The sequence below is a fragment of the Pygoscelis adeliae genome, unplaced genomic scaffold (assembly GCF_000699105.1).
Source record: "Pygoscelis adeliae isolate BGI_AS28 unplaced genomic scaffold, ASM69910v1 Scaffold348, whole genome shotgun sequence".
Classification (NCBI taxonomy): Eukaryota; Metazoa; Chordata; class Aves; order Sphenisciformes; family Spheniscidae; genus Pygoscelis; species Pygoscelis adeliae.
Genome location: NW_008825307.1, coordinates 115,517 through 120,916, shown reverse-complemented (window position 1 = coordinate 120,916; position 5,400 = coordinate 115,517). Strand labels below are relative to the sequence as shown.

General features: G+C 40.3%; 1 protein-coding gene across 1 annotated transcript in view; it reads left to right on the top strand.

The window, feature by feature from the left end:
* The first annotated feature begins 210 nt into the window (after window positions 1–210).
* The window catches only part of SMARCD3 (SWI/SNF related, matrix associated, actin dependent regulator of chromatin, subfamily d, member 3), a 106,444-nt gene continuing 101,254 nt past the window's right edge, over window positions 211–5,400 (top strand). Inside the window, exon 1 of the mRNA XM_009330221.1 lies at window positions 211–370. The gene's annotated coding sequence lies outside the window, so the exon portion shown is untranslated. The remainder of the gene's footprint in view (window positions 371–5,400) is intronic.

The following is a 5,400-nucleotide window of genomic DNA, read 5'->3' as shown; positions in this document are numbered from 1 at the left end:
TGTCTGCAGAGAAGTCCCTAATCACTATGTCAGTTGCATCTTTTCTTTCTTGCTTTTTCCCTCTTTTTTTTTTCAGTTGCGTTGCTTATCAAGTGTCACAGGAGTTGGTGCTGTTCTAGGAAATTTTATATTGTATATTACTTCCCTCTCACTCAGTATGTACTTTCTCTTTTCAGAGCTGGATCCAAATGCGTCCTCGGCCTGCTGTCTTAGAGCTGTTCCTCCTTCAGGTCAATGAGAATATCTGCTGCTAATTCATCATGACATAATATCTGGTCTCCTGCCCCATCCTGTTGGATAAGTTTCCTGCTTCTTCTTGGTCTATACACATGTGACTCCGGGTGTTCATCAGCTACCTAGTCTGGTACAGGTAGGTTTTAGCCCTTTGAAAAATGACCTGTTCTAGGTGGGAAGAATGTGTCTGTTACTTGTATTGGGACTGGAAAATGTTTGCCTTTGGACATACGGGAAATGTAATTTTGTGAAATAAGTCCTGAACTGCCTACTTGCTGCTATTGACCTAAGCTGGTCCTTTTACTAGCCAACTACTTCTGTGATAGTTTCTGCTAGTGCTGGCAGGGAGGGTGCTGATTAGGCAGGGTAGATTGGCTCAGAGTGAATAACTTTAGAGAATGCAGTTGCTAAGAGCAGGCCTAATAGAGGAAAGAATGAAGAGTAGTAGTAGTAGCAGGTATTCTTTGTGGTAATTCATTACTCCATTAGCTACAAGTAAATGTGATTAGTTCTTATCAGTTGGTTATTGATTTGTAGGGTTACCATGTTTCTCACAGCAGGTTTAAATTAGCATGGTTAGCTCTTCCCAGCTGGTAGACTTCTCCAGTACCTGCTGTTATTGGATATGCATTGGTCATGTCCATGATGAGGTACTCAAATCTGCCACTCAGGTCTTTATTTTCTACCATTAGTTCCATTCTTCTTGTTGCTTCCACTGGTGAATATCCACCTGTATCTATCTGTCTTTTTTCCCGGTCAGTACACAGTGTGGCTGTAAGGGACTTTGTTTTTCCCACCACTGGATCAGTGTCTTTTCACCTTTTACAGCCTGCGTAGGTCACTTCACTGGTAGCTTAAATTGTCTGGTAGAAAAATGCATTCTATTTTGTATTGGAAATAAATAGCCTAGGTTATAACTTTTTTTTTATTTTAAGACACATTAAGCTTATTACTGTCATCTGATTTGGCCCTTTAACAACCATATTGCTTAGCCTGCTGCAGCACAGTTATGAACTTTGCCCAGTGCCTGCTACCTCTGGCTTTTTGCTTCTGGCTGAGCTAGGGAAAGTTTGTTACAGAGAGATACCAGTACTAGTCTACCAATCATAACTAACGTGAATTTAAGAACTGTGTTGTGCTGAGTCAGACCAAAGTATCCTGTCTCTGACTAGTAATGGATATGTGGAAAATGAATAGGAAAATGAGGCAAATGCTGAATCTTTTTTTTTTTCTTCTGCATACCTTTTAAGTTTTTGCAGTCATCTAATTATGGAGTCAGCAGTTTGGAGTAAACAATGTTAGAAAATCCCCCAAGTTCTTAGGTCTGCTGTTTCAGTGTTAAGTTATCTTCATTGGAAGGAGTTGTTCCAGTTTTCTGTGATTGACTTTTCTGTGATTATGTTTTCTGTCACTGTTCTGTCCTTTTCTGTTGAGTTGAATGTTCTCTTGAATTCTGAGTCCAGGGAGGACTATAGGACCATTCACTTTGACATTTCCTAAAGGTAGTGGGTACCTGTATCCAGCTTGCAGCTGTTGCTGAGTACAGGTATGTCTTTTAGAAAGGCAGTTTGGTATTTCTCCTCATTCAGGTTCCAAATGATAGAAGATTGAGGTATGGATGAGAGCTATTTGGCAGAGGGAGAGACCAGACAAAAAGGGGGTGACTGCAGACGCTTGGCAAAAGAAGTTGGAAATAAAGACAATGAGAATAATAACCTGCTAAGGAGGAAACGCTTTTGTGATTTTTTTGCTTGTGTTTGCACTTATGGATGGTGTTGGGTTCAAGATGACCACTGAATGCCAGGCAGCAAATATGGCAAAAGACTTTTTCAGTTGACATCTAGGAAAGTTTCTTCCCTTTTCAGTTCTGACACCCCGCTCCATTTCTTCCTGTTCTGTAACTATCACATGCCATGTTCTCTATGCTGACTAACTTGTTAAGAACCCATTGATGTTAAAGTTAATGCGGAATATACCTGCTAATGTATATTCCTGCCAAGAGTCCACAACCCCCGCTGGAATCAGAAGAGCTTATGTATTAAAACTCCTTTAGCTTCTTGAAGGTAAGGTGTTAACTGTAACCTTCAGTACTCTTAATCACTTGGAGCTCATTCCTCTTCCAGTGCGGTATTGCCACGGTGGTTTCCAAACAGAGTGCCTGGGCTAGCACCTGGAAGTTGCTGGTCTCCCCTTGAATTGAATAGCTTTCCAGGAACTTAGCTTTTTGGGAAAGGTGCAGTTGGAGGAATTGAATGGTTCTTAATTTAAAATGTAAAGGATTAAGAGTTCTGGTATTACACCACAGGAGTTATCCAGGTTTTTCATTTATACAGAAGTGTCTTAAGTGCATAGAAACAAGCAAATAACTACAACTTGCATGCTTTTTCTTCCAGCTCACAGAGTTATTGCTGTGTTCTCCATAATGCTTTTGTAATGTAGACAGTGGCTAGTAGGTCTTGTTCAGGAAATGTTACTCAGAGGTCATCAAGTGAGGTATGTCTGATTTTCATGAATTGACAGCCTGAGATGCCTTTGTCAAATGTTTCTGATATTCCCTGAGTCAACATGAAAGTAACAGTGATATGGTCATTCTTGTACCTGGATATATTGATAGCACTGGCACCTCAACGCTGGACAAGGGTCCCATGAATTTTATGGAAAGCTGTTTTGATCTTCCTTCCATTTTTTTAAAAACTCTTTATTTATTGGTTCCAGTGTTTGAGAGACAAACTTCCTGTCCTTTGCTTTATGGCCTTTGATAGTCCAACTAGCCTTTACTATTTTGTACTCTTATCATAATGATGATGTTTGTGTTTATCTATGGCAGTTGTCCAAAGCTAGGGATAGAAGTGTTTCTGTTTGAATATAACTATCACCGTGACTTAAATGGAGTCCTTAGCTAGACTGAAGAATTTGCCTGCTCTAAGAATGTCAGTTTCAGAGTCTAATCAACATTGTATCTTTTTCTTTTTACCCTGAAATTTGGCACACTTATTCTCTGCCTGTGAATGAATTTTAAAAATAATTTGTTTAAAGGCAGTTCTGCTCCTTTCAAGATCCTAAACTGCAGAGAAGAAAATACAATTTACCAATCGTGTATTTTTCAATTTATAGGCATAGCTATTGCACTGAAGTGGGAAATTGTACAAACTTAACTTTTGATAAGCATGTGGCCTTTGATTTGCAAATGTGCTTTTGATGATGTGAAAGAAATTGGACCTCATTTGGTGAAATTGCAAGGCCTAATAAGGCATAACATTCAAAATTTATAAATTCATTATTTTTAAAGATTTAAACCAGTCATTTTCCCCTGGCAAAATATGTATGATTCATGGCAACTGCAGAATGTACAGTTAAAAGGTGATGTCTAGATGGAGAGCAAGAGCTGTGTTTGCAGCTGTTAGGTCAGTGAGGAATGATTTTTAAATGTTACTTGTAGATAATTTTTTTAAAGCTTTCCATTTCCATGGTAGAGAAAGGACATACTGCAAGGTTACTTAAGGTTTTTTATTCTTTTTTTTTTTTTTCCTTCTTTGAGATCATAGGGATAACCACATAGTAACTGAGCTGGCTGATATGCTGATCAGACTCTATGTGGACAGTTGCTAATACAAGTAGTTGCAGGAGAAAGTACAAAGCTCATTCAGTGTCTGGTTCATAGAATGATAGAATGGTTTGGGTTGGAAGGGACCTTCAAAGATCATCTAGTCCTGTTCCAGTGTCTCACCACCCTCATTGTAAAAAATGTCTTCCTTATGTCCAGTCTAAACCTTCCCCCTTTCAGTTTAAAACTGTTGCCCCTTGACCTATCACTACAGGTCTTGGTAAAAAGTCTGTTCCCATCTTTCTTATAAGCCCCCTTTAAGTATTGAAAGGCTGCAATAAGGTCTCCCTGGAGCCTTCTCTTCTCCAGGCTGAACAACCTCAAGTCTCTCATCTTTTCTTCATAGGAGAGGTGTTTCAGCCCTCTGATAATTTTCATGGCCCTCCTCTGGACCTGCTCATAACAGGTTCATGTCTTTCTTTCTGAGCCTAGAAATAAAGCAGGTTTTAAAAAAGTGGCTTAGCTGGGGGACAGAATGGAAAACTGAGACACAGAAAAGTCACTAGACCGAATGAGAAATAAAGCACACAGATACTAACTTCTGATTCTCTGCTCCAAATGCTACACATTTTTCCTCAGACCAGATAATATTGCAAGACAATTGTTAAGCCTCTCTTTTCTCTTTTCCTAAGGCTAAACATTCTTTTCTCTATTCTGCCTAAGGGATCCTATAGAGGTAACTTTTAAATCTAGACTGCTTCCATCAGACAGGGCACTGTCTTACTGCTCTGCCCTGCGTTGAGAGGACAGACTTGGTTGGGTCCCTTATGTCAGGCCCTGCTAGGCAGTGCAACTAATCTGGTGCCTCATACGACTTCTTCCTAGTCTTTAGCACTCACTTTCCTTGGAACAGCAAAGAAAGTAGCAATTTCAGCCTCCCTGAGGATGAAGCTATTTTTTCCCCCTTTGAATAACGTACAAGCATGAGGTGAATGTTGAGAAAGGCATGTTCAGCTGCTCCCTGCCACCTGATAGTCCTAGCAGTGGAAGAGTAATTGCTTTACATCAAGACTTATTTCCATGGACAGCGTCAGTACAGAAGGCTCCCAGGAAAGCCATGTATTTAATGCAGAGCATTTCTGATGGCAAAATAATATCCCATGGCAGAAGGTGATGCAACTCTATTGCCAGCTAGAGGTAGGGTTCCCAGAAGGACTGCACAACTGGAGCTAAATTTGGCAAGGGATGTGAAGAATAATAAGGGCTTCTACAGGTATGCCAGTCAGACAAGACAAAAGAAATTTTACCCCTCAATAAAAGATACAGGGAATCTGGTGACAATTGCCATGGAGAGCCTAAGTACTCAACAACTTTTTCCCCCCTCAGTTTTCAGTGGCAATTGCTCTTCCCAAATCTCTTGAGTCCCTGAATCTCAAGGCAGGGACTGGATGAATGAAGTCCCACCCATCGTAGGAGAAGATCAGGTTCTAGACCATCTGAGGAATCTGAACATACACAAGTCCATGGGACATGATCATAGAATCATTAAGGTTGGAAAAGACCTCTAAGATCATCGAGTCCAACTGTCAGCCCAACACCACCATGCCCACTAAACCATGTCC